The sequence below is a fragment of the Octopus bimaculoides genome, chromosome 17, assembly GCF_001194135.2.
Source record: "Octopus bimaculoides isolate UCB-OBI-ISO-001 chromosome 17, ASM119413v2, whole genome shotgun sequence".
NCBI lineage: Eukaryota > Metazoa > Mollusca > Cephalopoda > Octopoda > Octopodidae > Octopus > Octopus bimaculoides.
In genome coordinates this window covers 5,814,551-5,842,080 of record NC_068997.1, presented here as the reverse complement: position 1 = coordinate 5,842,080, position 27,530 = coordinate 5,814,551, and the positions used below count along the sequence as shown (strand labels likewise).

General features: G+C 36.4%; 1 protein-coding gene across 6 annotated transcripts in view; it reads right to left on the bottom strand.

Moving 5' to 3' along the window:
• Nucleotides 1-27,530, bottom strand: part of LOC106868966 (uncharacterized) — a 184,839-nt gene that overhangs the window by 88,757 nt on the left and 68,552 nt on the right. For 2 of the 6 annotated variants that reach the window (XM_052973867.1, XM_052973866.1), the window contains exons 2-3: nucleotides 18,423-18,495; nucleotides 12,090-12,205 (exon numbers count right to left, since the gene is read on the bottom strand). The exons of 2 other annotated variants lie outside the window; for them this stretch is intronic. The gene's annotated coding sequence lies outside the window, so the exon portion shown is untranslated. The remainder of the gene's footprint in view (nucleotides 1-12,089; nucleotides 12,206-18,422; nucleotides 18,496-27,530) is intronic. 2 more of the 6 variants (XM_014914442.2, XM_014914443.2) reach the window with 1 other exon arrangement.

Sequence of the window (27,530 nt, the reverse complement as noted above, 5' to 3'; positions counted from 1 at the left end):
CAATATTAACTCATGCTTTTCCTCTCACTCATCACACACAATACCCTCACTCAAAATTCCACCCTTCCCCTCCTTTCTTTCACACAATTCCAATAATTTCTAACATAAGCATAAGGGAGAGAGGGGAGAGATTAGTCGATCAAACTGACCCCAGTATTAGACCGGCAAGTATTTGAAATAAACAAATAAATAAAACTACACAACTTCAGAAAGAATGTATTACTGTCGGATTGTCTTTCAAATTCTTCAAAAATAGAACTGGTAAAAACATTGAGACAATTAATAGTTATCGCCAAGCCAACATGGCAGTCCCAAAATTAGGACGAAAGCTGCCGTGAATTAGCTCCAAGAAGCCATCGCCTCTAGCTAGCTATGTGACACACGAAACCTGTGTCCTTTATAACCTTCGAACAGGGGAGGTCAGCAGTGTCCCCCTGCTGGTTTGGCATCTGCAGACTAGTTTCAGGGTGTTGCCCCTTGTCAATGCAGAGCAGCCAAGCCCTAGCCAGGCGGCGCTGCTGACTATCTGTTCGAAGGTTATTTATCTAATTTCAGTGGAATCTATTGAGACAATATTACATATATAGAAAAATGGCAGTTTGAGGGATGGTATGAGAAGGAAGAGTGAGGGCGGGAAGAATCAGCATGAGGAGGAGTTAGTTAAAGGATAGAGAAGGGTGTAACTGTCATTATTTACTCTTTATCAGAATATATATTGAAATACAGTGCCTTCGTTTCAATTAATGTTGAAATAATGAAGAATTTAGTAAAATAACTGTCCTTATTAACCCTTTTGATATCAACCCACCTGAGACTGGCCTAGGAGCTATGATACAAATTCCATGTTTTGACCCTTTAGCATTTAGTTTACTCTGTCAAGTGTAATGCTTATTTATTCACAGTTTTGAATTAATCATGCATTATCAATGCTGCGAATGTTTATTTTTAGAATGATATTTTAGGCTGAGTGTGAAAGGCTGGATCTAGTCAGTTTGAATGTAAAACAGGTAGAATATTTTGTGCTGGATATGACCAGTTTAAATGCTAAAGGGTTAAAGTGATCTAAAAGAAAACCTTCCACCAAAAGTCCATGTTAATTTATGTTCTAAATCCTAGCTAAACAATGACAGTCATTTTAACAAATTTTCAAAATCAACTAAAACAAAGGCAGTGTATTTCAGTAAAAAAAAAAATATGGTAACAAAGGAGTTAAGCTGGTATTTGGAACATAAATTAACATGAAATTTTGATGGAAGGTTTTAATTTAGATCATTTTAAAACAGGAAGTTTGCATTATGAAATCAAGGGCATTATCAGGCTGGCTGGTACCAAAAGGGTTTAGTAGAATTCCATTCTTTGATCCTTGATAAACAACCCACCTGAGACCACCCTTGGTTCTATGTAAGGAACTTCCCATTTTAATTTGATCTAAATTAAAACCTTTGAAAAAAAAATCTATGTTCCAAACACCAGATTAATGAAGGCAAACTTAATTTACAAAGTTCATGATTGTTTTCAAAATTAACTGAAACACAAGCAGTATATTTCAACAGAAATATGGTAACAAAAGAGTTAGATATTCTTTGCTATTCCTTCAAATGTGATAGAACAGCATGCGCTCTTTGGAATATAAACAAGCTTTGTAATAGTTATTAGAAAAGAAATATTAACATAAAAACATCTTTTTGTTTGGCTGTTATAAATTTGTTCACATAAACTCAAGACAAATGTCCAATTAAAATAATTATAAGAATAATTACCAGAAATCTCAAATGTAGAATGAATACTTATTTCATGAGATCTAGATGGATGAAACACAAAAATGAATTCCAGCAGATTTGAACTCAGACCTTCACATGTTCAAACTAAACATCTAAAAGACATAATGCAATACTAGCAATTCTACCATTATGATAATAATGGTTTCAAATTTAGGAATGAAACTGGCCAGCAAGTTTGAGGTGGGAGAGATAAGTGGATATCATCGCCTCTAGTAGTTGACAGAAATATGTTTATATATGTATGCATCTATGAGTGAGAAAGAGACACTATGTATATATATATATATATATATGTGCATATGCATGTAACTGCTTGTGAGTATGTATGCATATCCTGCAAATTCATGGTGCATAATTTTACAGTGTAAGTAAATATATGTGAGGTCAGAAGTACTTTTGATTAACCAGGCCATATATATCACCTGTCTCTGATAATCTAGAATTGATTTTACTGATGAATGACTATTATTATTCAAATATCAGTGCCCAAGCATTGCTGGCTTGTGGTATTATGTTGAATAGCTGTTATCATGTGTAGGACAAATCCAGTTGTCAGCTGAATCAATTGTGAAAATTGTCCAGCCACCTTTTTATGGCCTAGAAGGACAGGCAGTTTTCATATATCTGATGACTTTGACAAAAAAATGTTGTGTGGGAAATCAGATTGAAATGGCTGAATAGAAAACAGACAACTTTGTCCTTGGCCAGGGTTCTCATCAGCTTTTTTCAAGTTCCACTTGAAAAGGAAACTAAAGATGGAGAAGGAAATGCAGTCTCCCACTGAATTTATTGAAAGGCAGATGAGAGCGATGTGCTTTGAGATTGGACGGGGACAACTGGAAAAGGACACTTTACCTTCAGTGGTCAGGATGAATATGCTTTTGTAGGGTTTCCATGAGTAACGCTTGGAGATGCTTGATTTTTCTCTTGCTTTGATTACAAAGGACTCAAACTAACGAGATACTGAAATCCATCCAACCCATTCTAACATGCAAACGTGGATAGTAATGATACTATATTCATAACTTAAGCTATATTTATAACCCCACATTACAGTGATAATCCTATGTTCATAACCCTCAAAACCCTCATAACCATCACTACATCCTAACCCTCAGTGTATTCAAAACCAGCTCTGAGTTCATCACCCACACTTAAGCTATCAACCCCCCATACCTTTATGTAAATTAATTGTTCTTGGGCATAAACTTATTTCCATAAAAAAAGGGGGAAACCAGTCAGTTCAATTCTCATTGCAAGTAACCAAAAAGACCCTCATGGGACTTTTTTGCTGCAAGTTAAAATACATATGGACATAAATCTATACATTTATCTCTTCACAAGCCACCATACTGTTTTGTTGATAATTTTGTAAACACGTGAAGAAATAAAGGGTGCAACAGAAAAAACAAAACACCATATTTTATGTGCAGTTGTGGCACTAGTAAGGTTAGGGAGGTGGTAATGGGGTCATCATATAGCTCATGTATAACCATTTTTTTCTTTTAGTAACTATCATGATTCAAAATGGTGCTCACTGTACATTTGCTGCAGAAATATTTATCAAAAATGGTGAATCTACAAAATGTGCAAGTTTTTTTTTTTTTATGCACCCAATACGTTTACAATAAAATAGGCTGTTCAGTTTGTGTTTGTATCATCCACTGCCATGACAACAAAACAGTAATAAAATTAGTTCTGTTAGTCGCTCATTGGTCAGTGTCAGTTTTGAGTGACAGAAAACTTTAATTACTTAAAAATGCCTTGGGCTTCTCTCACCTCTGACATCTTATTTTAATCATTTTGTGCAGTGTGTCATATATGACACAACAAGACAAGTGACAGAAGTCTCCACATTGTCACTCAACCTTCTAGATATAGCAGCAAAATCTTCCTAAAATTACATCTTACAAGTCTTTATAAATATATGTGTGTGTGTGTGTGTGTGTGTGTGTGTGTGTGTGTGTGTGTATGTATGTGTGCATATATATATATATATATATATTTACTTACGTAAATTTTAACAGATAAAACCATGGTACGTAGGTTAATCGTTTTTTTTAGTATTTTTTCATTTGTCTTGCCCTTTTACAGTCTTGTGTTGCTAATTTTTTTACTGAGAACATATTTCTTCGTAGTTAGATGATTCGGCATCTATTTCTAGCATATAGGAGTCCACTTTTGATGGTCATTCCTCTTATTTTTGTATGTAATATAATTTTAATCTTCGGATTTTTTTAATATGCTAGACCACTGGTTTTAATTGATTAATATCAATTTCTACCCTTATTAACAAATATATATATATATATATATATATATATATTGGGTTCTCCCATAAATAATACTGGTTTTTTATACTTCTTTTACTTTTTAAAATTAAGATAAACAAAGTTCTTTTTTAATTTAAAATATATTCTTCCTTTTCTACAATACTCTTCCATCTATCTGGTAGACTTGCAAGACTCGTCTTTCAAAATTCATTTGTCCATGATGAAAAATACTCCTCCAATACTGTTCTGATCTCGTCTACAGGTTTCATATATTTTCCATCCATATGATTTTGAAGACTGTGGAATAAATGATAATCAGATGGGGCAATGTCTGGCAAATATGTGGGTGGGAGCATTGTTTCCCATTCAGACTGCTCCAGCCTTTGGAATGTCTTCCTCGCTGTATGTGGCTGAGCATTATCCTGATGGAAGAACACCTTTCATCTTGAAACCAAAGATGGTCGTTTTTCTTTTAGTGCTGATTTAAGCTGCTCAAGCAGTAGACCTCCTTTGTTATCGTTCGGTTTTGATTTAAAAGTTCAAAGTGGATTAAACCTTTCATTTTGAGGAGAAGAGTGAGTCGATTACATTAACCCCAGTACTCAACTAGTATATATTTTATCTACAGCAAGAAACCAAATCTATTATGGTCACTTCTCTCATACTTTCACTTCTTACAAAGCTGACTCCTAATCTTCTATAGCCCCACTCAGTTGAATGGGAATTTAGTCTTGCAGGCTGCACAGTGAACTCACGAGTGCTGGTGCTAAAAAAAAAACCCACCCAGTACTCACTGTAAAGTGGTTGGCAATAGAAAGAGTATCCAACTGTAGAAACCATGCTAAAGTAGACATTAGAACATGATACAGTCCTTGGACCTGTCAAGTTGTACAACCCATGTCAGCACAGAACATGGATGTTAAATGATGATGATGACAATGATAATTATGATGATGATTGGATGGGGGGGAAAAACACCACCACTATTAATTTTAAGTTTGTTTCTCCATGCTTGAATGAATATGAAATGAAATAACAAAAAATATACAATGTACCTCAAGAGAGGGACAGCTACACAGGGCCAACCACAACATCCAACAGATCTCAGATTACAGTGGTTATCACGGATATGTACCCTCTCCAAAAACCTCTTCTAGTTTCTGACCTACAACTGCATGTTCAGGATGGAACTCATTTAGCTGAACCATATTTTCAGAAAATTTACAGAAATGCAGCACTTCTGTCACCACCTTCACCTTCCTCTTTGTGTAGTACTTGAAAACACTTGATAAGGGCTTGGCTGTAGAGAAAAAGACCTACCTCAACCTTCACAGTCCTGTCCACCTCACTATTACTAATTCTGCTATAGCCACTAGACTTGCTAATGACAATTTCAAAATTCTTCTTGGATTTAAAATACAAATATCAGTACCAACTTCTTTAGACTATTTCTGCTAAGTCCTATAACCAAAAGGGACATAGGAACACCATTTGATGTCTTCTCCTTCTTCCATGAAGTGGACATAGGCCAAACGAGTCACAAGAAGTCCCTCTTTCACCAATCCATAAAAATACACCCCCCTCCACTCACATACAAAGAAGGATTTAGACTCAGCATTACAAATACCAACCCTCAGAACTTGAGTTCAAATTTGCCTCAAGTATTTTGTTAGGTAGTATAAGTACACTTAATTCTTACATCAGCTAGATATCAAGAGTGTAGGTACTATCTCAACTGAGAATGAAACCCAAAATACCAACTATATATATATATATATATATATATATATATAAGATATAGATATCATCATCATCACTTTAACATCCACTTTTCCATCCTTGCATGGGTCAGACAGAATTTGTTGGAGTAAATTTTCTATGCTTGGATGCCCTTCCTATCACCAACCCTCATCTGTTTCCAAGTAATGTAACAATTTTACAGAAGATTAGACATGAAAGGCACAGTTTCTATGAGAGTGAAGCTAATTTACAACCATTGATATTGAGACAAGGAACCAAAAACACACACATATATACACAATGGGCTTCTTTTAGTTTCCATCAACCGAATCCACTCACAGGGCTTTGGTGAGCCTGAGGCTACAGTAGAAGACACAAGCCTAAAATGCCATGCAGTGGTATTGAACCTGAAAATCATGTGGTTGGTAAAGAAACTTCTTAACTACATAGCCAAGCATATATCACTGTGTGTGTGTGTGTGTGTGTGTGTGTGTGTGTGTGTGTGTGTGTGTGTGTGTGTGTGTGTGTGTGTGTGAGAGAGAGAGGGGGGGGGAGAATCTCTTACATGATAATTCAATTAGTAAATCAGTTCACTTAAACAAATGGATGGGCTCGTTGATCATTCTCAATGGGACAGTTATTACACAAGGGACACACTACAAACACAGCAACACAACTTTAGGTCGCATGAATTACAGCAATAAAAAATTACACTTTAAATAAATCACAAACTACTTTAAGCGTGTCATATTTAAGGTCAAATCTGTCATACCAAACGTTAAAATCTTAAAAATTAACTTCTGTAGTCAACTGAGGATATTGTTACATTGACAGCTCCAGACTTCAACCTTGTCCCATCTGAATTGTATTATTAGATTTAAAAATTAAGACTAGATTGTATCATACAGAATAGAACTATGGCTGCATGGTTAAGAAGTTTAGTTTGCAATGATATGGTTTGGGGTTTAGTTCTACTGCACTGCACCTTGAGCAACTATCTTTGATTACACCATCAGTGCAGGCCAAAGACTTGTGAGTGAATTTGGTAAACAGAAACTAAAAAGAAGCTAGTCATGTGTGTGTGTGTGTGTGTGTGTGTGTGTGTGTGTGCATGAGTGCATGTATGTGCATCTTTGTCTTGACACCATATGTTAATTGTAAACAAATATCACCATCATACAAGAAGTGTTATTGCTTGCAAACTTCTGTGAAACCATGTCCAGACTCGACAGAGAAAATATTAGCTCACATGAAAACAGGAGACATGGTTTTCAACAGAAAGAGCATCCAGCCAGAGGAAATTCTACACCAATGAAGAATCTCATCTGCTGCATGCAAGCATGGAAAAGTGGATGTTAAAGCAATGATTATAGAAACAATGATGATGAAAATTAGTTTCGGTTAATGAATTTACAATGAATTTATACATCCAAAAATTTATCACAATGAAAACAAACACAGGATCCTTATTTTTGCCACTCTCCCATTATTCCAATGCCATAACACAATACAACTAGCTGTGGAGTGAGCAGAACTACCACATTATGTGGTTTCCCCTCACAAACAGTTAATACAAGAGAGATAATTTCTTAATAATATTTGGTAGTTTGAATTATTAGAAGTTTGAATTTGAAATTAAGGAATAAGATGCACAGAATACACATTATCTTTTTATTTACTTCTTCTTACCTATTACAAAGTTCTTAAAATTTCTAATTAGAGGTAATCAAGCACAGAACTATTCTAGTCTTCTTAGTGTAACAAAAAAACAAAGTCCATCTTATTCCATTATTTCAGAGATTACCCCAGTTTCTAGAATACTCAGGCGATACAGAGAGTATATGTTTATTCACTGGATGGGACACAAAGCCCATCACACAGTTAACTATCACCACCTCCACCGCTTTCCTCAAGGACACAATGCACGGCCATTCATGAGAGATGAAAAGTCAAGTTAACTTAAGTAAATCAGGATGGTACTAAATACCAAAAAGGTACACTATTTTCTGTTACCCCATGTCAAACACACACATGTATACACACATACACACACATATGCGGAGACAAATATGCATATATACACACGCACACACATATCCAATAGTCTTCAGTACAGTTTCCATACATGAAATGCCAGGCTGTGTGGTTAAACCAGTCTACAGATTAAGATCATCAGTCAAAAACAAGAATTATCTCTCTAGCAAGCTTCCATACAGCTTTCCATCTACAAAGACTCTCAAAGCTTTAGTCAATACAAAGTTACAGTAGAAGATCCCTGTCTGTCCAAGTGTCATGCAGTAGGATCAAACCCAAGTTTGATACAGCTTTAAGGATAAACTTCTTAGCCACACAACCATGTTTGTGCCCAGGAAAACACTTTTTAAAATAATTCATCTCTAAGACCAATGCCAATAACAGGAGTAATCAATCACCTGACCACTGGAGAACTTCAGCCAGTCCATAATTGGGCATTGTAGACAGTCAAGTGTGCAACTAACGATGAGATGTTGGGGCTTTCATCCAGCAACAGCTGAAAGCCTCAACATCAGCTAAATGCAAAGATAAAGTTGATAGTGCTTCAAAACTTATGCTCTGCCCACAAACATATCAAACTACTCAGAGTGGGTTTGAAGCTACAGCTTAGAAGTAATTAAAAGACAATACCGGCATCTCCGCTGCCACCACCACTCCGTCCACTTAGTTATTACTCTTCAACTCTGAAGTGTTTCTATATACACCTACTAGTGTGCTTTATTGTTGCTATGACAATCAAACGCACACATACACACACCCAAAATATATATACATATTTATATACACTCATTAACACATCTATGTCTGTTATATATTCCACACTCCCTTTAATACATCGACATATATATATATATATGTGTATGTGTATATATATATATATATATGTATATATATATATATATATATATATATATACATACCTACAAACATACTTATATATATATACACACACACCCTTTAACTTACTTTCTATATATAACCACTTCCTTTAATATGCCCATACCCATACTTATGTTGTTCCTGGCAAAACTGCTGGCATGACTGTCTAGTTAAGAAGTTCTCTTTCCAACTACACAGGTTGACCAAAGCTTTGTGACTGGATCTGATAGATGAAATTGAAAGAAGCTCGTTCAGTCCTACCCCTTTTGCAGTCTGCACTCCCCACACAATCTTACAAACCATCCACCCACACATCCATTTCTACCCAGCTTGTGCCTTGTGGGGCCATCTGGGCACCATTATCTGTGTCTTGCAGCTCCTACTGGTCATTTTCTCTTCTCCCCATCCATTTTTTTTTTCTATACAAGATGTGAGTAGCCATGCAGATCCCTCTGCAGGGACCAGTTCTGCCTTGCTCTCTCATAGTATTTCCCTCATCCTGTGACATGAAACTGACAACCCACTACCTATCCCAGGGCTTGTAGTCCAGTACCCCAGGCTAAAAAAAAGACTTCACCCACATAAAGTGTTGTTAACTGTTTGATGGGATATGAAAGGTTTAGTTCACTTTGAATGTTTAAAACGCAAACCAAATGATAACAAAGGAGTCCTACTGCTTGAGCAGCATAAGTCAACACTAGAAGAAAAACGACCATCTTTGGTTTCAAGATGAAAGATATTCTTCCATCAGGATAATGTTCGGCCACATACAGTGAGGATCACATTCCAAAGGCTGGAGCAGTTTGAATGGGAAATGATGCCCCACCCACCATGTTCGCCATACATTGCTCCATCTGATTATCCTTTATTCTGTAGTCTTCAAAATCATTTGGACAGAAAAACTATGAATTCTGTAGACAAGGTCAGAACAGTACCAGAGGAGTATTTTTTGTCATGGACAAGTGAATTTTGGAAGAGGGGCCTTGCAAGTCTACCACATTGATGGAAGAGCATTGTAGAAAATGAAGGAAACTATATTTTAGATTAAAAAAGAACTTTATCTTAATTTTAAAAAGTAAAAGAAGTATTAAAAAAACCCACATTATTTATGGGATAACCCAACACACACATATATATATGCACACAAACACATACATTTAACATACCTATACACCTTCCCCTTATAAGCATATGCCCTTTAACACACACATGGCCGTTGCCAGTACCGCCTGACTGGCCTTCGTAGGATTTTCGAGCGAGATTGTTGCCAGTGCCCCTGGACTAGCTCCTGTGCAGGTGGCACATAAAATACACCATTTTGAGCGTGGCCATTGCCAGTACCGCCTGACTGGCCTTCGTGCGGGTGACACGTAAAAGCACCCACTACACTCTCTGAGTGGTTGGCTTTAGGAAGGGCATCCAGCTGTAGAAACTCTGCCAAATCAGACTTGAGCCTGGTGTTGCCATCCGATTTCACCAGTCGTCAGTCAAATCATCTAACCCATGCTGTCATGGAAAGTGGACGTTAAACGATGATGATGATGATGATGATGATGACACACACTTATGAACACATGCTCTTGAAGATACACATCAATTAATATATGAAACAGCTGTTGAACATCATCACCTACTGATCCACTGACCACACCATCACTTGCTCACAGGGTTTGCTCTGGCACCTCATCACTACCACCTTATTTTCTTCCTAGTTATTGCTACCTACCCTTATGTAATGCAGGATAGCCATGCACCTTCTCTATTGCAATACACCTCTGCTTGTCCCTAACATAAAACTGCCTCTCTCTCATTTCAAACACATCCATCTTCCACCCTACTTAGTTGAGGAGGTTTTTCTCTCTTTCCTATCTTGCAAGTTACTTGGCAAACCTACTATTGCTGGTGGCACAAAAAAAAAAAAAAAGCACCCAGTACATACTGTAAAGTGGTTGGTATTAGCAAGGGGCATGCAGTGAAAAAAACCAAAGCAGACATTGGTGACCAATACTGCCTTCAGGCTAGTCAGATCTTGTTAAACTATTTCTATAAGTCCACCATATATAAGAGACATTCATCTTTGTCTAGCATTAATTTCTTTCAGTTGGTATTTCTGTTACTGTCCTAGTGTCACACCTTTGGAACAGAACTATTACAATATATGCTTTGAAAAGTAGCAGTTTATTTGTATCACTAACCAAACATTTGTAAATAAAGTAAAGTTTAAATCATGTTACTGTCTATGCTGCTAATTAGTGCATTTGTCTAAATGTATCTCTGCCATCACATCCAAGATAAGAATCTGTGACAATAGGCAGTTAAATTCTTAAAATGGTTTGTGTATGTGTATTTTCAAAGAATTCGAGTGATGAACAATTATTACTTGGCTTTTAAATTATTGATTTTTAGAGCTACTTCTACCAATACAATTCTAGAACTGGTTAGCTGTCTTTGACTTGCTAACAACACTTAAAATGGTCATATCACCAATAAAAGCAAACAAAGGCAGTTTTACAACAGGAAGTCAAGTGAATGGTCTTCTGAAGGTGCAACCATATTCTTACAGAGATATAGGCATTATGTAATCCAAATTAAAACAAGGAAGGTGCAAGTGTGTCTGCTTGAAAACATCTCAGATTAATTAGCTGCCAGAAATATCACTAATATTTTTTGCACCATCAAGTTAATGAACATCCCTTGAGTTGTTTTGGTGACAAACACTAAGACAATATACAAAGGCTATTTCCTCTGTTGCCTTCTCTCTGCAATTTTTTACAAGCCACCATTTTGTTGGCTAGGCTAAATACAGTGAAGTTCCCTGAATCTGCAAGATTTGAATTCAGAATGTAAAGGCCCAGAATGAATACCACAACACACTTTGACCAATGTTTTGACAATTCAGATAACCAATCATTCTGGATGGGTCATTATTTTATCGACTTAGGAAGGATGAAGGGCAAAGATGACTTCTGTGGGATTTGAACTCAGAATGTAAAAATTCAGAATAAATACCACAACACACTTTGTCCAACACTGACAATTTAGACGACACACCGCCCTGGACTTTATCTTATCAACTTTGGAAGGATGAAGGCATGACCTAATGATTAGAGTGCTGCACTCACAATTGAAAGATTGAGGTTTTGATTCCTGGACAGGGCAGTACATTGTGTTCATGAGTAAAACACTTCACTTTACATTGCTCCAACCAGGTCAGCTACAAATGAGTAACCCTTTAATAAACTGGTGCACCATTCAGTGAAAATATTGTGTTCTTTGTCACTTACATACCATGGGAACTGAGTAATCAGCCCTGTGAGTCCTAAGACTCAAGACAGTAATGTCGAGAGATTAATAATAGCAAAAGATGAAGGGCAAAGGTTACCTCAGTGAGATTTTAATTCAGAATGTAAAAGAGCCAGAATAACCGCCAAAACACAGTTTGTTCAATGCTTCCGATAATTTAGACAACCCACCATCCTGGACTTTGTTCTATCAACCCTGCAAAGTTGAAAGGCAAAAATGACAGTGAAATTTCAAGTCACAATGTAAAGAGCTAGAATAAATACTGCTGTAACAATTTTTACCAATTCACCAACTAATATGGTTTCAAATTTTGGCACAAGGCTCATAATTTTAGGAAGGGTGCCAATTGATTACATCAACTCCCATGCTCAACTGGTACTTATTTTATTGACCCCAAAAAGATGAAAGGCAAAACTGACCTCGGCAGAATTTGAACTCAGAGCGTATGTCACTAAGCATTTTGCCCAGCATACTGATAATTCTGCCTGCTCACTGCCTTAATTCACTTTCATATTAATATGAAAGTAGTAAACGTAAGTAAATATAAGTGAACATCAGACATAACAGTATTAATGAAGAAATTCAGTACTTCATAGAAAGTCAGGATATCTGGAACAGCCATCCTATTTACATAACCACATAAATGTTACAAAATTGCACTTTTTTTGAAAAACAGGTGTCTATATATATTTGTTATTGATAGTGTTTGTTGTATGTGCTTGTCTGTTCATATTATCTATGTACCTATCTATCCGTATGCCTATCTGTTTACATTCATATCCATTTACCTACATATATACGTATTTACATATATATACACACATACAAACGTCTACATAACAGCCCACTAACTATTCTTCCTGTATATATATATATATATATATATATATATATATATATATATATATAAACTGTGGGTATGTGTATATATATATATATATATATATGTATATATATATATATGTATGTATATATCCCAAAGTCTAGCAGGTCAAAACTGCAAAGTTTTCTTATAAAGGTTTAACACACATGTACTCTATAAAAAAGTTTCGTGAAATTTTTCAGCTTAATGTTAAACTGTCTCTATAACAACTTGATGTAAAAACAAACATTGATATCTATACACACTCATAACGAAAGAGAGAGAGAAACAGAAACAAAGAGAGGGCGTTTCACCTCGGGCTGGGTTGTTCTTGACTGTTGTGACCTACCCAGACCAGCGTAAAATTCAGAGTAGACTATGAACTTTTGATATAATAAATAAATCTATTCACTCTCCTGAATGCATTGAGTTTTATATCAAATAATGTTTGCACTATGTCAAATATATTTTTACAACTTTAGGATAGCAAGCTGGCAGAACCATTAGCAGGCAGGATAAAACGCTTAGCTGCATTTCATCTATTTTTACGTCCTGAGCGCAAATTTTGCTGAGGTCAACTTTGCCTTTCATCCTTTCAGGTTTGATAAAGTAAGTGCCAGTTGAACACTGGGGGTTGATGTAATTGATTTACCCCTCCCCCAAAATTGCTGGCCTTGTGCCAAAATTTGAAACCAATACATTTTACAACTCTTGCATTATGATATATATAATTTAAAGTTGAATCTATATGAGTCATTAGTCAGTTTCATTTCCTGAGTTGCCTGAATAGATAAGGAGAAACTGCATAACAACTACCAACACTGAATAATAAATAATGTAAATTTACTCCACCCCTTAGTATTGAGTCCTTTTTTTAATATTTTTAGTTTATTCAGTTAATTGCAATTCAAACTAATGTGAACCCACAATCACTACACGCACACACACATGCAACCAACAGTTTAGATTTCCAATGAGATGATCCAGTAAAGAGGGATAAAAGAAATAATCCACTATCATTAATCAAAGACATTAATTCCTACAGGATTATTAAGGGATCATTGTCATCACCATCAGTACCATTGTCAATATGACAATCAACACTGCTATATCACCATCATCATCATCATCATCATCATCACCATCAATATCATAACTATTTTATACCATGTGCATTTATGAACCATCATGGCATTGGTCATAGATTTCCAACAGGCCAATTGCTGGTGCATTGTTTTTGATGGTAAAAGTAACAAGAAAGTAATTACTCTTTAACTCTTTTACTTGTTTCAGTCATTTGACTGCGGCCATGCTGGAGCACCACCTTTAGTCGAGCAAATCGACCCCAGGACTTATTCTTTGGAAGCCTAGTACTTATTCTATCAGTTTATTTTGCCGAACCGCTAAGTTACGGAGACGTAAACACACCAGCATCGGTTGTCAAGCGATGTTAGGGGTACAAACACAGACACACAAACTTATACACACACATACATATATATACATATATACAACGGGCCTCTTTCAGTTTCCGTCTACCAAATCCACTCACAAAGCTTTGGTCGGCCCGAGGCTATAGTAGAAGACACTTACCCAAGGTGCCATGCAGTGGGAATGAACCCAGAACCATGTGGTTGGTAAGCAAGCTACTTACCACACAGCCACTCCTGCACCATGTGTGTAAGACAGAAAGAAAAATACCACAAAGGTATTGTATTTTTGCACAACATACTTATTTTCTTGCTGGCATGTATATCTTCTGTTGATACACTGCTAAATATTGTACAAATGAAAAAGGAGTGCTCAATATATGTTGCAGAAGATATATGTGTATATATATATATATATATAGAGAGAGAGAGATAGGGGGGAGTAGAAGGAGGGGGGACAGGGGAGAGAGGGAGGGAGAGCTGTCATGTCCTCAACAAGGCTAAAAGGCCTTCATAACCCTACAAGCAGAGACAACATATGGTCAAGAGAAACTTTTAGTTATGTCACGAAAATTACACCCTCTCTAGTGCTGATAGCATGATAAAATGTACCCAACAATACCATGCAAAGTGGGTGATGTTGGGAAGGTCCTCCAGTCATAGAAAACCATGCCAAAAATGGAATTTAAGAGTTAGATTTAGTCCTCCAATTCATCTAAGAGAGCAGTATCTAACCTATACCAGTATGAAAAGTAAACATAAAAATTATATATACACACACTCGTGTGTGTGGGGGGGGGGCATATATATGTATTATGCTAGTTTTAGTTATTGAAGGATAAGTGAATACATTTCACTAAAGATCAAATGTATTTACACAATCAAGATGACAATTTTGAAGTTTCGCCAAAGTCCGACAAAATTTCAAAAGTCACTATTATCCTTGTATGTGTGTGTGTGTGTACACATACACACACAATGAGCTTCCATAACTTGCATCTGCTAATCTGACCCCTTGCCATGTATCTGTATTGGGTGATTAGGTAGGTCAACAGTGTTGTGTGTGTGTGTGTGTGTGTTCAAATGATGAAATGAGAGATCTTGTTTTTTTTTTAATTTCCATTTTAGTTGTTGAGTCTAGGGGAAGGAGCAGTGCCTATAAGCCTAAAAGACCCTCTGAGACTGGTGTGGTTAATGCTATTAATGTTCCATTCAAACTGTTGCTGGTCAATACCTGCAGGAAAGACACAATCAGGGAGCAGAACTATAAAGCAGTCTTATTGCAGGGTTGGCATAGAACAGGTTTCAAATGGTGAGAGTATGATTTAAGAAAGATTTTAACTGCTATTTTGTAGGATGTTAAGCAACCTCATGTATGCTGCTTTTGTTGGTGTAAGAGGCAAACTTACTTTTTGAGCATCTGCTGCACATGAAAACACTAACAAACAAAGAATATCAAACTTCAAAGACAACAATTCTTGTTTCTAATTGTGTCACAGACAACAGATGTTCAACATACTGACATGTCATACAAAGGGGCTTGTGAAAAGAATCTGAAATTATGAAAAGAGAGAAGGAGGTATGTGCATTTGATATTTTAAATCAATGTTTTATAAATTTATCTGACAATGGGATGATGGATTTGTGGGAGCAGAATTGGTTTCTTTTATGGATAAATGAGTACCTCCCCAAGCCACTAACCATTCAGTCTTAAAGTAAAGGAATGTAGCCTACTTTTGTTGTTATTGTTTTTCATTCAGAATGTGGCCTGTTCTTGTTTTTCATTTAGAATAAGTATTATGTTGATACTATAATCAAGTCCACAACTTGTCAGTACATAAATACTTTAATGTTACAACCATTCTGCTTCAAAATATACTTTATAACACACACATACACACACACACATTCGGATAAAAACTAATTATTCATTTCATTGCCAATCATTAGTATTTAACAATAAAGTAACAGGTGGTACTGGTCATAGTAGTGTTGTGTAACACTGGGTGAGCTGTGATCTAGCAGACCGATGTCATAGACTGATACCACAGACCAATGTCACATAGACAGGTGACTGAATGACTAGGGTTGATCCACAGGTCTATTATTCCATGTATGCCAAATTTTTGTCTTGTTCACAATATTACACAGTTTGACACACAGTAGTGAATTGCCATGGTACAAGGTGATAGTCAGGACTTGGTACAGTTTGAGCATAGTACAACAAGACAGTGTCTCTCTACTGTCCAATCTATTTGAGGACAATACTACATGAGTCAGTCAACTGTGATGCAGTGACACTGTGGACATACCACACTATCTCTACTGTCCAGTCTAGTTGAAGATGATACTATATAGTCCAGTGGTTTTCAACCACAGACCATATGACGCCTATGGTCCATTTAAGATTTTGGGGTCTCCACACAAGCAAAATAATAGATTGAGTCTATGAAAAAAAATTGTTACTCTCTCTCTCTCTCTCTCTCTCTCTCTCTCTATCTATCTATATATATATATATATATATATAATCCAGTCTATCTCTACTCATCTTGCAAGAAATATCAGCAAAAATTTCCCTTAAATTGCAACCTATAATTTTAAATATTTGAATGAAATAGAGTTCATTTGGTAATATTGGTAGTGATGATGGTGACACTACTAATGCTGCTTAGCCCCAGGTCAGCTCAAATCAAAGGCATTCAAGTAGTGTCTATCATCTATAATTTTTTTTTGTTCAGGCAATGTATACCCAGCACTACATTATATAATGCATCCTTCTTTATTTTGAAAGACAGAAGGGTGTGATTTGAGAGTCCCCTATGCCTGTTTGATGGTGTGAATTGCTGCTGTTGTTCATATTCTTCTGGTGGAGGTGGTGGTGGGTTAGTGATAATAGTATCATTGTTATTGTGGTGGTGTTCATGAAAATAGTGGAAGTAGCAGTGGTGTGATGGTGGTAGTTGGAGTGTTATGGTATTATGCTGATGATAATGGTGCTGCTGTTGATGACAGTAGTCATGGTGATGGTGTTGATAGTGATGGTGGTAGTAGTAGTAGTAATGGTGGTGGTGGTGGTGGTACACAGGTAGAAAAGAATCAAGTTCACTCCTGAACCAAACCCAAAATAACAAAAGCCCAATGTTTCTCATTGCTGTACAGCTCTGAATGTTTTCACTAAACATTGTTTTATCATAAATAAACATCAACATTGATTACACAATCAATCTCAACTAGAATCAGGTCCAACACAATAGAGATTTAAATATTACTTTTTAACAACTGCTATGGACATGTATACACACAGTCATGCATGCATGTGTGTGTGTGTGTGTGTGTGTGTGTGTGTGTGTGTGTGTGTGCATTCATCATTTTAGTGTCCACTGTTCCATGCTTGGAGGGGTCAAACAGAATTTGTTGAGGCAGATTTTTCTACAGCCAGATGCCCTTCCTGCCATCAACCCTCACTTGTTTCCAAATAAGGTAATACTTCCGTGGTCAGGCATTTTTTTCACAGATAACTGCTCATTTACAACTAACATGTGATATTAAGATAAAGCTACACATAGACACACACACACACACACACACACACACACACATACATGACAGGCATCCTTCAGTTTCCATGTACCAAATCCATTCACAAGGTACTGGTCAACCCAAGGCTATAGTAGAAGACACTTGCTCAAGGTGCTGCATAGTGAGACTGAACCCAAGATCACATGGTTGGGAAACAATTTCTATGCTTGTGTCTATACACATTCATAAACACACACACACACATACATATACATAAGTGGCATGCATGAAACTCTCTGTCCTTTTGTAACTTTCTGCTAATTAAAAAAATAAAAAGTATTTACTCTTATGTATTGAGTACTGTTTCTCTTGTTTGTTTGTCCTATGTGGTTAAGAAGCTTGCTTCCCAACCATGTAGTCTTGGGCAAGTGTCTTCTACATTAGCTCCAAATTACTCAAAGCCTTGGAGTGAAGTTAGACAGAAACTGAAAGGAACCCACCATATATGTGTATGTGTGTGAGTGTGTGTTCATTTCTTGACACCATGTGGTGATTGTAAATGAGCATCACTGTCATGACTAGCCATAGGAAAAACATTACCTTGCTTGAAACTAGAAAAGGTGGCAGGAAGGATATCCAGCTGTAGAAAATATGCCACAAATTCCATCAGACCCTACAAGAATGGTAAAGTAGAACATTAAAGCAATGACAAAGATGGTACACATTAACAGGTTTGCCATTTAGTAGTTTCTTCAGATTGTAGCTTGAAAGATTAAAGTTTTAGCATATAAGAATGAGACAGGACTATGTGTGTGTGTGTACGTGTGCATGTATGAATGAATGTATGTATGTATATACACACACACTGTACTATAGATATAGAATATATTAACTGACAGTGCTTGTATAGATGGATGTAAAATATATATTACAGATGAGTAAGATACTAAGATACACACAGTTGAGGTGTTTATAGATAAATAAAACAAATTGTATTGCTCCATATTGTATGTAAAAATAATTCTTACCATGAAAAATGATCTGTATGTATATATATGCACATGTGCATGCACATATACATGCATGTATGTATTCATGTATATGTGTATATATATGCATGTGTATGTGTGTTTGTGTGTGATCACCATCACCCTCGTCAAACTGAATTCTGACTACCAGATATAAATAAATGTAGGTTACTCTATCGGTAACCTCAAACAGGTTGATAAGGAGCTGGTGTTTAGCTTCAGTCTGAAGGAACTGATCTAATGGGAGATACTAATTTACTGCACACACGCGCGCACACACACACACACACTATGACAATCTATTTCCTGTAAGCATTCCCAGATGATCATCAGCTAAACTATCATCTCTCTCCATGCACCAATACTTTTCCAGAAACTAGAAGAGAAAGAGGCTACTGAAGTATTGAGACTGCAACTGAAAACATACAACATGAGGAAGAGGAAGTATAGTGTTAATTTACCTGCTAGAAATAGCAGCCAAATCTCTGTAAATTACACTCTAATGTCTTGAAATAGGGTCACAGTAAATAATGCAGTCTGGAGCACACTATGTTGAACAACATAGACAGGATGATCATGGTTGGAATATATTTTGTCATAAATCTGTTTCATCAGGGTTGACTTGTAGCAAAACAACAACAAACAATGACAATGATTGAGCATCCTGAACAAGATCTGAACTCACAATCAGGCATGGCCAAGTAGTCCAGACACTTGAGAAGCAGTACTATGTCAGGAAGACTAGACTGTCCCCTCTATATTACTGCTCTCCAAGACTAGTAGCCAAATTTGTGATTTAATGTGTCTACATGCTACACATGCATCATTATTGGCACAGTTTCTCTAAGTGGATGCTCTTGCTATCATCAATGTGAGCTGGCACTGAAGACTAGACTCTCCCCTCTATATTACTAACCTTCTAGACAGGTAACCAATTTTGTGATTTACTGAGTCTACATGCTACACATGCATTATTCTTGGCATTATTTTTGGCTACACATGCATTATTCTGAATGGATGCTCTTCTATCACCATTATGTACTGAGTATATTTAACCCTTTAGCATTTAAACCAGCCATATCCAGCCAAAATATTTTACCTGTTTTATATTCAAACTGGCCAGACCTAGCCTCTCAAACCAACACTACAATATCATTCTAAAAATTAAGAGTTACTTCATCTGAATCTCAAAGCTACAAAATAATGCCTGATTAATTTTAAACCATGTGAATAAATAAGCATTACTTTTGACAGAATAATGTGAATGCTTGAGTTAAACCTGCCTCTGTCACAAGAAAAGCCGTGCCATGCCACGAGAAGTTCTCTGCTGCTAGCTTTCTAAACAAGTACTCTATTTTGCAGTTTGCAGAATCTACATTATACTCTAACATTCCACTCTGGCATAATTCTTCTAACTAGATGTCCTTCCTAACACCAACCACTTTACAGAATATACTGAATGTACAGTTCTATATTTAAGAGATGAAGAATTATGTACATTATTTACATTAGATGAATATTTGTCCTCATCTTGTTTCTTGTTAACACGTTTCGGCTGATATACCCTCAAGCCTTCATCAGGTGTCTTGGGGAAATTTCGAACCTGGGTTCTCATTCCTAAGGTATTTTTTGATATTATTATTATTATTATTATTATTCAGGTCACTGCTTGGAACTGAACTTGGAATCTTGGCGTTAAGAGCGCTGGCTACTAACCCCAACATTCTGAGTTCGATTCCAAGCAGTGACCTGAATAATAATAATAACATCAAAAAATACCTTAGGAATGAGAACCCAGGTTCAAAATTTCCCCCAAGACACCTGATGAAGGCCAGAGGGTATATCAGCCGAAACGTTGTGTTAACAACAAACAAGATGAGGACAAATATTCATCAAATGTAAATAATACTGAATGTATTTTTTTGCATCACTAGCATTAAACAGGATATCATTATTATTATTTGTAAGTCAGTGAGCTGGCACAATTGTTAGAGCATCAGACAAAATGCCTAACAGCATTTGTTCCAGCTTATTGTGTTCTGAGTTCAAATTACACTGTGGCCAACTTTGCCTTTCATCATTTTGGGGTTGATAAAATAAAGTGCTAGTTGAGTTTTGTGATCATTAGATTCGACTAACTCCCAACCCTTAAAAGTGCAGGCCTTGTGCCTAGATCAGAAACCATTATTAATAAGAGCAGGCAGAATCATTAGAATGTTAGGGGGAGAAAATGCTTAGCTATATTTGTTCTGGGTCTTTGCACTGAGTTCAGATCTTCACAACAGCAAGTTTACTTTTCATCCTGCCCATCCTGTAACTATCCTCACACAGAATCATTGCCAAATAACAATTTAATACAGTGTTAATAAAATTGCTATTTCTAAAAAAAAAAAAATTTCTTTTATAAACCCACAAGATTGTAGGAGAGAGTTATGGTTTAGTTGATATTGCCACTCCATCCACTAATAGTTGACAGGTTCTTTATTTTATTTACACAGGAAGGGGTTTGAAATGAGAACACAACACAAGAAATAACAAATACCACAAGGCGTTCTGTCTTCGCTCTATCAATCCTATCATTCACAGAAAACCAGTTCTATAACAATGTTAAATTCTTCTTCCTCTCACATTTCCAAGTTTTCTTATTTATTGATTGTCAGACGATGCTAGTCATACTACAATTACGATATAACTCATTGATCTTCCAAGAATTCCATCGGAGATACTAAATTCTAAAATTGTCGACACAGTGTGGGGGTTTGATTGGTTTGGCTTTTTTTTTTTAATATTTTTTTGTTTTTCTTTTCATGTTATTTTAATTTCTGTAATAATTTAATACAAGCATAGCTGTGTGGTTGAAAAGCTTGCTTCCCAACCATGCGGTCTTGGGTTCAGTTCCACTGCCCAGCACTTTGGGCAAGTGTCTTCTATTATAGCCTTAAGCCAACTAAAACTATGTGAGTGGATTGTTAGACAAAAACTGAAAGAAGCCTGTGGCATAAACGTGTGTATGTGCATGCACACATATGTACCCAAGTCTTGACATCATGTGATGGTTTAAACAAGCCTCACCATCATACAAGCGATATTTGTTTCCAGTTTTCCATGCAAAACATGTCTAGCCATGAGAAATTATTACCTTGTATGGAAACAGGTGCAGGTTGGTAACAGGAAAGGCATCTGGTCATAGAAAATCTGCCTCAGTGAATTCTATCTGACCCATGCAAGCATGAAATAGTGGACATTAAACTATTATGATATGTTAATATATTTTTTTACAGTCTTTAAACCTATTGCCAATTTATGATTATCAATAATAATTATCATTACTATTAATAATTGTGATTAAATGATAATCATTATTAATATTGCTATCACTATCATCAATGACAGGCAGAATCCATAGCAATGTTGCTGAGTAAGTCTGAATCCTCTTTTGCCCATCCAGGTTGATAAAAGGATCAGTCAAGTACTGAAGTTCACAGAATCGACTATACCACTTCTCTGCAAAAAATTATAAACACTTTGATTTTTAAATCAAGAAGGAGTGCCATACCCGTAACCCTTTCCAGGACCTCCAAGACAGGTAGAAGGGAAGGAGGAAAGTATCTGAAAATTAGTACCCTAGTATGGCCACACTTCAAAAGATATATACTTGCAAAAGAATAAAAGAAATACTAAAGTGAAATGATATTGACCACTCCCACCTCAAATCGAAACCCAGTCAAAGCAATATATTCTTCCTACTTTAGGTACAAGGCCTGAAATTTGGGGAGAGGGGGCTTGTCAATTATGCTGGCCCTAGTGCTCAACTGATACTTATTTTATTTCTTCAGAAGAATGATAGGCAAAGTTGTCCTCAGCAGAATTTGAATTCAGAAAATAAAAGCCAGAAGAAATACTGCTAAGCATTTTGTCCAGCATGCTAATGATCATGCCAGCTCACCGCCTTACCAATTATATCAATAATCATTTCTAATTTTCATCTCAAAGGAATATATTAATTATACTAAAAATAATTATTAATTTTCACCTCAAAGACCAACATTTTTCAGAAGGTGATGGTGGGGAACTAGTGCTACCAATTTAATTGATTTGGAGTACAGGCATGGCTATGTAGTTAAGAAATTCATTATATAACTATACAGTTTGTTCAATACTACTGTATAGCATCTTGGGCAAGTATCTTCTATCATAGCTTTGGGTTGGTCAAAACCTTGACAATAGGATTTGATAGATAGAAATTGCATGGGAACCCATCAGAAGGAGCGGTTCTGCTCTTGGTGGGGTAGATTTAATTTGTCACCCACTCTAATACTATCACATGGACATTGGGTAACCCAGTTTAAGACTACCACATGGCTTTTGGGTCACCCAGTTTAACACCACTATATAGCCTATACATTACCAAGTTCAGGACCATGGTTCAACCAGTTTAACACCACCACATGGTCCTCAAGTGTCTTTAGCAAAGTTCATATCTTTAGTCTGAACATAACCCCCCCCTTCCCCTCTCTCTCACATCACTCATGGAAGTTCCATAAAGGGTTGTGGATGCTGCCCCCTTTATTTTTAACAAAGCCAAAAACAAAAATTTCTCCAGTACATAACTGGTACTCAACTACTGGCACTACCACAACATCCAGAAAGGTGAACCTTAAAACTACAGAACTAATTCCTATGAAGTATGTAGTCCAACATATCTATCTCTGCCATTTCTTCACTTCACCAATAAAGTGTTTCTAATATAGTTCGGTAAGGGGCTTAAAATTCAAAAGGAAGGGGTTGGTGGATTAGAATGACCCCCCAGTATTTGACTGATACTTAATTTGATCAACCCTTGCCCTCAGCTTGCCTTCAATGAGATTTGAACTCAATGTAAAGAACCAAACAAATACTGCAAAATAGTTTTCCTCCAATGCCCTAATGATTCTACCAGGTCACTACAATAATAATAATCCTTTCTACTTAAGCACAAGGCCTGAAATTTTGAAGGAGGGGAGTAGTCAATTGCATCAACCCCACTGTTTCACTGGTACTTCATTTGACCCCAAAAGGATTAAAGGCAAAGTCGACCTCAGCAGAATTTGAACTCAGAATATAACAACGAATGAAATACCACTAAGCATTTTGCCCAGCATGCTAACCATTCTGCCAGCTCACCATCTTAAATAACAAAAAAAGTAACAACTTAAAAGACCAGAAAGCATCATGGAGGTGGCTCAGCAAGGGTGACTTCAAAAAGAAAACTGAAAGCCTAATCATTGCTGCCCAGGATCAGGCATTGATTACCAACTCAGTGAAAAGGGGGATATAGCACACAAGTGCAATAAGCCTCTGCAGAATGTGTGGGAAGAGGATCAAAAGTGTGACTCACATTGCTAGTGCTTGTGATAGTCTTGCACAGAAAGAGTACAAGTGCAGACACGTCAAGGTAGCCCAAAACCTTCACTGGATACTATGCCGGAAGTATGGATATTAAGTAACGGGTGCTTGTTACCAATATACAAGGGAAAAGGTAATGGACAAAAAGAGAAAAGCAAAAATCCTCTAGGACAAGGTGTTAGAACACCAAAGGCCAGATATAGTAACCTTTAGGAAGGACAAACAAGAGTTCCTAATAATCAGTATGTCAGTGCCAAGAGATCAACATTATTATGAAAGAAAGAAAATAGAATGATGAATATGGAGACTTGAGAATTGAGATTACCAAAATGTGGCAGCTATGACAGTCAAACATAAAGGGTGTCCTTGTTGTCATCAGAGCATTGGGTTCAATACCACCCAAGCTGAAGAAACATCTGGAAACTTTAGAAATATCCTACAATCTAGGTGTATTGCAAGAATCAACATTACTTGGAACTGCACACATATTGCATAAAGTACTGTCAGTCTGAGGTCCTTGTTGTGATTTGACAGACAGTACAAACCCCCAGTAGACATAATATCTTCAATCAACAACATCACAATATTGGATACTGTGTGCTGTCTATAATAATAATAATAATAATAATAATAATAATAATAATAATAAAGATAATGGTTTCTGACTTACACACAAGGCCTGTAATTTTAGGGAAAAGGAGTTAAATGATTCCATTGATCCCCCTCTCCTCAGCAGTACTTAATTGGTACTCTATTTTACTGACTCTGAAAGGATGAAAGATAAATTTGACTTTTGTAGGATTTGAACTCAGAACATAAAGTGTCTGAACAAATATCACAAGGTTTTTTTTTGTTTTGTTTTTCTGATACTCTAACATCAACCAGCCAATCTACCACCTTCATCAATAAAGAAGAAGAAGAAGAAGAAGAAGAAGAAGAAGAAGAAGAAGAAGAAGAAGAAGAAGAAGAAGAAGAAGAAGAAGAAGAATTATGGTTTCAAATTTTGGCACAAGGCCAGCAATTTTGAGGGGAGGGGTCAAATTGATTACATCAACCCCAATACTTGACTGATACTTTATTCTATGGACCCTGGAAAGATGAAAGGCAAAATTGACCTTGGCAAGATTTGATCTCAAAATGTAAATGGCTGCAAGAAATACAAGGTGTTTTCCCAACACTAGCAATTCTGCTCATCTTTCATATTCATCAATAATAATAATAATAATGATGATGATGATGATGATGATTTCTTTTATTGGCCACAAGGGCTGCCCAAGACATGGAGGACAATATCAGGGGGTTTACATCAATCAAAGGGAGACACTATCACTTTAAAGGATAAATTTTCAAATTTCGGCACAAGGCCAGCAATTTCAGGGGAGAGAGGGTAAGTTGATTAGATCAACTCCAATACTCCTAAAAGGATGAAAGGCAAAGCTAACCTCAGTGAAATTTGAACTCAGAATGTAAAAATGACGAAATGCCACTACGCATTTTACCTGACATGCTAACAATTCCGCCAGCTGGACACCTTGATAATAATAGTGGTTTCAAATTTTGGCACAAGGCCAGTAATTTGGGGGGAAAGAGGGTGACGATTCATTAACCCCAGTACTCAGCTGGTACTTATTTTATCAACCCCAAAAGGACGAAAGGCAAAGCTGACCTCAGCAGAATTTGAACTCAAAAGAAAGATGGACGAAATGTGGCTAAGCCTTTTTCCCAGTGTACTAACGCTACTGCCAGCTCACCACCTTAATAATCATCCTTTCTACTATAGGCACAAGGCTTGAAATTTGGAGGGGGTGGGGCTAGTCAATTATATCAATTCCAGTGCATAAATGGTACTCAAAGGCAAAATCAATCTCGGCAGAATTTTAACTCAGAACGTTAAGACAGACGAAATACGACTAAGCATTTTTTGCCCAGTGCACTAACAATTGTACCAGCTCACCACCTTCTTAATATAATGATATGTAAACATATAACAAGTTTGAGGAGAAGAAAGGAAAAAAAGAGCAAGTCTGTAGTGGTATGGTGGAGCGGGGGGGGGGGAATATAGTAAGCAAAGGTAGGAGGGATAAAATAAGTATGTGAGCAAAGACAAGAAACAGGAAGTGGTGGGATGGAAGATGGAGATGATGGAGAAATGTGATGGGTGGATGGGAGTGTAAGGGATTAGCCAGTAAAGTCTGAAGGTGCATCTGTGTTGAAGTGGGGGTGGGAATAAAAACAGATTGTTCACCACCACCAATAAAGCTTGGATATTATCCACAACATCCAGTATTGTAGTAGGAGTAGTAGTAGTAGTGGTGGCATCTATCTGTATATACATATACACAGATACAACAAATGAACCAATGAATGTCTATGTGGTCATTTGGCTTGCTAGAAATAACAGTTAAATTCATTTGCTCACCTCAAGCAACACCCAAGTTATCGATTTTTATCAATGTAGTGGATAATATACAAGATTCATTGCCTGAAAACTAACATAGTATGGTCGTGGTGGGAATGCTTTAATCAATTAAAGGTCAGTTTGGTCAGAGTAAGATGACCTGGGGTTAAACAACAACACTTACACATAGATTCATGCCCACAAACCAATATAGACAAACACACACACACACACACACACACAAGGATTCAAGAATTCATATACAGATAAATCTACATACATACATGTGAGAAACACATATACGCATACATACACAGTAAGGAAATCAACCACTTACACAGACGGTATATAAACCACAAGCACATATACACAATATAGCCAGTCACATATACATACATGCACATACATCACATATGTAATAAGTAGACCAACCACATACACAATGCAGACATATCGACATCATCACTACGCACACAATATAACCATTCACACATACATACTCACACATAAATATATAGAAAGTAGATCAACCACACACAGCACAGAGACAACCAATATCATCCCATACACACATGCAGAGAGAGAGACACACACACACACATCTTTAAAAGCAAAACCATAATGTTACACTGGAAATAATCAATATAGGTTATTAATGTTTGAGACTGTTCTAAAGTTGGACATATTTATTGCTGAAATTGATAACACACACATATATATACATACACACACCCTCGCATAAGGTCGTCTATCAACTTCAATGATGACTGACATGTTTCTACATACATATATATATATATATATATATATATATACACACACATAAGTATGCATGAAGGCATATATATATATATATATGTATATATATATATATATATATATATATATATATATATA